Below are 7,500 nucleotides of genomic sequence, written 5' to 3'. Positions count from 1 at the left end.
GCGACCCCTTTCAACAGCTTTAGTTCTGCTTCGAGTTGCTGAAAACTCAATAAATCACCTTTATATCATTTAATAACCTTGTCAAATGAAAATTCTTTACCTTTGGCAGAATTTTTCAAAAGCATCTTCAAGCTGCTGAGAATATTGTCGTTGATGAGAGCGATTGATCAGTATCCAGATGCAAAGATCATTTGCTTTCTCCATGGCCCTCGATCTTATGGAGAAAATAACACGCGTGATCAAAGTCCACGACTGCAGGTTCCAACTCAGGTTGTGATGTTTTTCCACGCTGAAGGTGCCGATTAATTCTTCTCTGACTCGGGGGCTGATGGTCTTCAATGAAGGTTATATTGGCAGCTGCTGTCGTCGTCTCCTCTCCAAACACATTGAACGAATATAGATGCCGCTGCAAGCTTTCCTTCAAAGAATTCGCATCCACGTATGTTTTTATTGCTTCATCCTTCCACTTGCTCCTCCTGCATCCGATAACGTTATTCGACACGATGCATGATGTTTTTCTACTTTAGTTTGCAGCACATGGCTGAGGGTGGTGTCACTTGCTGTGGGTTCAATTTGCCGCTGATGTAGTGCCCCTGTAGGTTAGAGCAGGAATTTGGCAATGGTGTCTGCAATAGCTCGCCTACTCTTCTCGAAGGACACCGTGGGATCTTGATGGTCCACCGACTGATGCTGGCAGACGGTACGCCCAGTTGAACGTCCATCCAAGCGCACATATTGGTTGAATCACTTTGCCTGTGAAACACCAGGGTGACAGTTTATAGCTGAGTCGAGATTCAAACTCAGGCTAGACAACTCAGAGGCGAGTGTGCATACCTCTCGGATATCCTGCCAGCCATAGTGAAACAGAACCCCTGGAAATTGAGAAAAAAAAATGCAAGCCTCATTTAAAAAAAAATACTGCCATTCATGCTGGGAGATGCGGACAAAATACTTCAAAATATGCGAAAAGTCCAACAAAGATGCTGCTGTAAATATCATATACCCAAGTGGAATTTACATTCACTTTCTGGGACATTCTCATGTTTCTAAAAGTGTGTTCTATCAGAGTCCATAAAACAATCAGCCAGAATGATTTCTTCAATATAGAACGAAAGAAATGACGAGAAACTCTACTCGACGACTTAGGACCACCGAGTACCTGGAAGGAAGTGTTGCTCAGCACACTTTATGGAAAGCTGTACTTGTTGACATTTATGTTGTGTCAATTGTCTAACCGAGGTAGGATTGGTATTTAACTTTTCGGAGCCAGATCCACCTTTTGGCTTCTTGTACGATGTGTTTTGACAGAAAAGCAAATGCTTGTTTCTTCGAATTTCCCTTTGATTTAGCTCCAATAAGCTGTGTCCATGTTTTTCACTTATTGGTATGCAGCCTGCGGCTGCTTGGCTGCATCATTTTATGGGGGCATGGCTGTGCCACCTATGCAATGCCCCCTATAACTAGCAAGCTGGTACTCATTTCACCAGCCTCAGAAGGATGACAGGCTGAGTCAACTCACCTGGGGTTAATACAACAGCACGACAGGGGCTTGAACTCAAGATCTCTAAGATCTTAAACCAGCCACCTGTACCATAAAGCCAACACCAGGCTTCAAGTGCATGTGATACAAACGTGAGGTTGAGGTTTAGGTTCTATAAACCCCTTCATTACCTCCGCCACCGAAGGCGTTTCACCCCTTTCTGTCTGTTTGTGTACAGGATATCTCAAAAAGTTGCAGACGGATCCGGATGAAATTTTGTGGACAGGTTCGGTGTATGACAAGGAAGGACTGATTAGGTTTTGGTGAAGATTTGGATCTGGATCCGACTACTATAATTTTTCAGTCTCCCTTTGTTCCTTAAGGAGGCTATCCTGCTGCTCGCACCGGGTCACGATACATTCTTCCAGCTCAACCCCATTGTCCCCTCTTAACTCTACCTGTGTGTGTTCGTCAATTTCCTGTACTTTCTCCTCTACTTGTTCCATCTCCCGTGTCTTTGGTAATTTCTCCGTCTAAGTCACCTCTTAATTTTTCCATCGTCTCCTCGTGTCTCACCCTACACGTTTCGGTCTCCCCATCAATTGTGGTGATGTCTCTCGTTATCCTGACCTCACCCGTCTCCATCGCGGGCCGGACAGCCGTTACACTCCCCCTCGTCGGTTCGGTCGCTCTGCCACGTGGTGCCGCCATGATGCCATCCGTTGTCCGCATTTCACCACGTCCAATCGCCTTTATTGCCTTTTGCCCCGACTGGAGGTTCAACCCCATGCTCTGCATCTCACCCCGCTGCGTTTGCATATTCGCATCCATATCGTCCCTCATACCTGCATATTTCCATCCATTTGTGGGCATTTGCATCCATTTTCTTTTCCAACCGTTGCGCATCTGCGTCCATTTTGTTTCGCAGATCCTGTGTGTTTGCATCCATATCGCCCCTCATGTCATCCATTTTGGTATCCATCGCCCACGCATTAATTCCCCTTTCCTGCATAAATGCCTCCAACATCCGCCTCATGTCAAATGACCCTGTGGCAGCCGATTCTCCATTATCGGGCGCGGATCCGCCAAGGGTCGGGAGGGAAGTTTGACTGAGGAGGTGGGTGTCATACACTGCCCCTGCACCCCTTACGGACTTAGTTTAGTCGCGGGGGCAGTTCCTACATGGGGGTGGTGTCCTGGACCATAGCTTCCTCTACACTACTACCCACCTGCCTCGGCTCGTCTTGGTTAAACATGTCGCATGTTGGGAACAGAATTTAAAATGCTCGTAATTTGGGGGACACGGGGGGGGGGGAGTTCGCTCCCTCCAACCCTGATCCGAATCCATGAAATTCATGGAGACGGAGGGGTTCGAATCCCACTCCTGACCCCAACGTTTCTGCGGAGCCAGGTATCGGCGACGAGCACGACCGCTAGATGGAGCAGTAGAGTCGGCTCCACCGATCACCTGGAATTTATAGGTCATCACCCCGGATAACTCCGGAGCCGACGGGTCCCTTATGGGACTGAAGTTCGCCAATAGATCGACCACGTGGGGTCGGGTCGATTGCCAATTTCAATTTACCTAAATACCCACGTCGTCCAACTCCCGGGGAAATTTACCCTCGACGATGCTCGTACGGAATGAGCCGCTAGCGTACTCGAACCGTGTGCGACCCGAGCGGATGGCCACCGAGCTTCCGTCGGTCCAAATGTCCCTTTACAGCGGCAACAGCCTGGCTAATTCTCCAACACGCACCGTGTTAAACCAATAAAAGAAAGACAAAAACGAACCAATACATTTAATGCATGGGTTTATTTATAATGGAGCAGGGTGCACGCAAGAAGCAGAGTTATCCGAATGAAGAGAGGGATGTATGTACAGCAAGGCACTTACACAATTTATTACTTACTACACTGGCGCCACACACACACACACACACACACACACACACACACACACACACACACACACACGAAACGGTGGCCACAGCCTTCATTGAGGCTTCCAGCTCGGATGTAAAGGCAAGCTGAAGGCCAGAACCTGTCTCGGACCTGTCCACCTCGTGTGGTCGTCGAGCTGATTCGAACCCAGACACCAGTGAGCCGCGAGCGGCCTCCCGAGCTCCGCTCAGCGCTAGTGCTGCCAACCAAAACCTCTCCTCGGTATCTGCAGAGAGACAGCGTACACCCCTTCCGGTTCTTGTCGGCAGCAGGATCTCCCAATCTCCAGCTCTTGGTGTTGTCGGCAGGGACGCGGCGTGCAACCCTTTTTGGCTCTCGTGGGGGATGGTGCATCTCAAGCTCTCCTCTTCTTCTCTCCTTTGAGGTCTGAATCGCGCCGCATCCTTATTCACCCTGTCTCCGGGGGGACGCCTCCGCCCCCCTCGCTTTCCCTTACTGGACGGTTTTTGGCACGCAAAACTGCTCATCGCCCTGTCATTGGCCAAAACGAGCGGCAAGTCCATTGATTGGCCCGGGGGCATGGTGATATCATGTGGACCCCGTTCTCCCTGTCGCGGGATCTGATTGGCTGAGTGGTGTTACCCCACCCACAGCACGCTGATTGGTCGAGGGCCGCCACAAGGCTCCTCCTTGAACTCTGCCCACCAAACAGGCAGAGGAATAGTATTCTGCGTGGCCTCCACCCACGTACATGCTGACACGCACGTTGGTGATGGTGTCGGCCAGAGCGAGGTGAAGGTGATGCTGGCGTTGTCGTAGTGATGAGGGGTGTAAAGAATGAAAGAAAACTCTAACTATCAAAGTAACTCACAGCACAAGTACATTTATTCACCCATTAAACAAAGGGGAAGGAACTCTGACTAGAAACACAGACTTACCAATATAACTATTCTATAGGACCTGTATGATGAGTGTTCAAGGCTTCCAGATTCGTAACACTACCCCCTCCCCTTTTTACAGACTCGTCCCGAGTTGACAAATTTTCGTGTGACCAGCATGTGTAAGTTTTCCCCTAGTGCATTTTACCTTCGGATCTCTGAGTGCGACATTTTTTTATACATGTCCCAAAAATAAGCACGGGGAGCTCGAACCCACGAGTGAGAGGAAAGGCAGCTTCTGCCATCGACCGCAGCATTGCTACCAGCACAAGTATTGTATCCGTCAAATTAAATGGGACAAGAATACCCAAGAGGGACTTGAGTGAGTCTGAGACATATTATGAAAAAACATTGTTTCATTTTAAGACGATGACATCTAGACATGATGCAGCAACTTGCAAGGAGAGTAATGTGAGAGTGGAGCAGAAGTCTCTGATGTTGGTGGATGAAATGGAAAGAGTAGGATGGTGGACTACGTACATGGAAGGGGTGGTAGAGAAATAGGTAGAAGGGTGAGGAGGGTTTGGGTTTGGTTCACAGCAGCCATGGGGTGGAGGCATATAGGTCACAGAATGGGGGTAAGAATTGAGGAATGAGGACATGGGTTGGGCACAGGTTGTGGGGATCATGGTTGGGTGTGGATATGGCAGTGGGGCACATACACGGGGGTAAGAGCAGAAGTGATAAGATTGGTGGGTGTGGGTGGATAGATGTGGAGGGTGGTGGGGGAGGGGGGGAGCGAGGGGGTTTGTTTGTCCAATGCGTCTGCATTTACGACAAGATGGTTTCCCTCTCAGAGTAGCTCCATTTGTAATGGCCACACACATTGTTGTTAGAGTGGAATGTTTGGTGATTGAACACTATAATCAAAGCGACACATGTATAGTCAATTGCTATGAATGGACATATGTACTACCGAGGAAGGAAGAATGGAAACAAGAGTGAGCATGGTGGGAGGGTGAGAAAGGGTCCGAGGAGGAGGAAGATGTTGAGATGAATAAACCCGAATAGATTCATCATAGCTCGTGTGGGGACCACAGTCCAGATGAGAAAATGGAAGAGGAGAAAGGAGAACATTAAAGCAATGAGAAGGAAGAATGTTTTATGATCAGGAAGGAGATGGGGGAGGGGGGAGGGAAAGATGAGGAAAGTCTCAGAGAGAGAAGGAAGAAAGAAAGGTGTAGGTTTTGGGGAGGGGTGGCGGGGAGCCAGGAAGATAGCAAGGGAACACTGATATTGTAGTATTAACTTTAAGTGTTTTTTCTCCTTCTTTATAGACCCATTTGGACTATGGTCTATAGGGAAGAAATAAAGAGTAGATAAACGGAAAACACATATAGGCAGATAGTGGGGGAGGGGGGTGGGGGGCGGTGTGGGGGAAGAACCAACCAAGTGGAAAACGAATGATTAATGATTCACACCACAGAAAAAAAAACAAAAACACGAGGATGTATGGGGCTACAACACAATAGACATTCACGATGTTTAAACGAACAGTCTTGGGGAGAAGGAGAACGGTGGAAAGCAGAGGTGGAGACTTAAAAACCAAAGAAGAAATGGATGATTGCTATTGTGGCCAAATAAAAAAACACAAACCATTACCAAAAATATACATACAAAGATGTATAGCAGCAGGAAACTTTGAAGGAGTTCAGTTAACACTGAACTTTTGACAATTGTATAAGCGACAGTTACAAAAGGCAGACACGAAACAATCAGACATGTGAAACTTAGCTTTGTGTAAGCAACCCAAGTCCGTGTCCGAAAACCTTAAAATGAGAAATACAAATTGATGTCTATTGAGAGGTGAGTTGCTCAACAGTGGCCTTTTGTAATCATGCTAATCTACCTATCACATTTGGTTTTTTTTCAACAGTGTCTGAAAGTTATATCCAAGACATTCAAGTTTCAAGCAGTATGATCATTTTCTCATTTTGATTATTCACACATAAACTCCTTGTGAGAAAAGAGTTGAAGTTTCATGACAATATATAAAGGGTAGCTCCGCTTAGACTTCATAGGTCAGTTCATTGATAAAATTAATTTATCTTTTGTTGAATGAAGAACAGCAGACGCGTGGAAGTTCATTGATAAAATTAATTTATCTTTTGTTGAATGAAGAACAGCAGACGCGTGGAACAATGGATGAAATTAACAGGATGTTCAATGAGGTATATGCTAACATCTGTGAGATACAAACAGAAGCTGACGTTTCAGACATTAACACTTCATCAGAACAAAAATTTGCTCATATAAAGGGTTAACTCCCAAAATGTTAGCTTCTCCTGACGTACTTCCCACAGCGGTTAGCATACTTCGATCAACATTCTGATGATTCCATCCATCTACCTTTTGTCGACTTTGATAAGATTTATAAAATTTAAGAAAAGGAGATTCCAGCTAAAACAGGCAACATTTAACGATTATAGTGCGAACAATCCCAGTGATGGTAATATTGTAATCTATTTATACTCATTAATGTTAGTGTGTGTGTGTGTGTGTGTGTGTGTGTGTGTGTGTGTGTGTGTGTGTGTGTGTGTGTGTGTGTGTCTCTCTCTCTCCCCTCCATAACTCTAAAACCATGAAACATATGGTGCTCCGTCACCCTGAGCGAGTGGCTCATGCTCCGTCACCCTGCGCGAGTGGTTCGTGCTCCATCACCCTGCACGAGTGGTTTGTGCTCCGTCACCCTGCGCGAGTGGTTCGTGCTCCGTCACCCTGCGCGAGTGGTTCATGCTCCGTCACCCTGCGCGAGTGGTTCGTGCTCCATCACCCTGCGCGAGTGGTTCGTGCTCCGTCACCCTGAGCGAGTGGTTCATGCTCCGTCACCCTGCGCGAGTGGTTTGTGCTCCGTCACCCTGCGCGAGTGGTTCATGCTCAGTCACCCTGAGCGAGTGGTTCATGCTCAGTCACCCTGAGCGAGTGGTTCATGCTCCATCACCCTGAGCGAGTAGTTCATGCTCCGTCACCCTGCGCGAGTGGTTCATGCTCCGTCACCCTGCGCGAGTGGTTCATGCTCAGTCACCCTGCGTGAGTGGTTCATGCTCAGTCACCCTGAGCGAGTGGTTCATGCTCAGTCACCCTGAGCGAGTGGTTCGTGCTCCGTCACCCTGAGCGAGTGGTTCATGCTCCGTCACCCTGCGCGAGTGGTTTGTGCTCCGTCACCCTGCGCGAGTG

General features: G+C 47.8%; 1 protein-coding gene across 7 annotated transcripts in view; it reads right to left on the bottom strand.

Annotated features, from left to right (window-relative positions):
* Positions 1–7,500, bottom strand: part of LOC147032371 (homeobox protein Hox-D3a-like) — a 196,996-nt gene that overhangs the window by 71,672 nt on the left and 117,824 nt on the right. For 2 of the 7 annotated variants that reach the window (XM_085869937.1, XM_085869942.1), the window contains exon 1: positions 101–865. The exons of the other annotated variants lie outside the window; for them this stretch is intronic. The gene's annotated coding sequence lies outside the window, so the exon portion shown is untranslated. Of the gene's footprint in view, positions 1–100; positions 866–7,500 lie in introns of those variants that run through there. 7 annotated transcript variants of the gene reach the window in all.

This window comes from Eptatretus burgeri, chromosome 2 (genome assembly GCF_056783735.1).
Source record: "Eptatretus burgeri isolate ZD-2024b chromosome 2, Ebu_testis_v1, whole genome shotgun sequence".
In the NCBI taxonomy this organism is placed as follows: Eukaryota; Metazoa; Chordata; class Myxini; order Myxiniformes; family Myxinidae; genus Eptatretus; species Eptatretus burgeri.
Note: the sequence above shows the minus strand (reverse complement) of the source record. Positions and strands in the feature narration are given on the sequence as shown.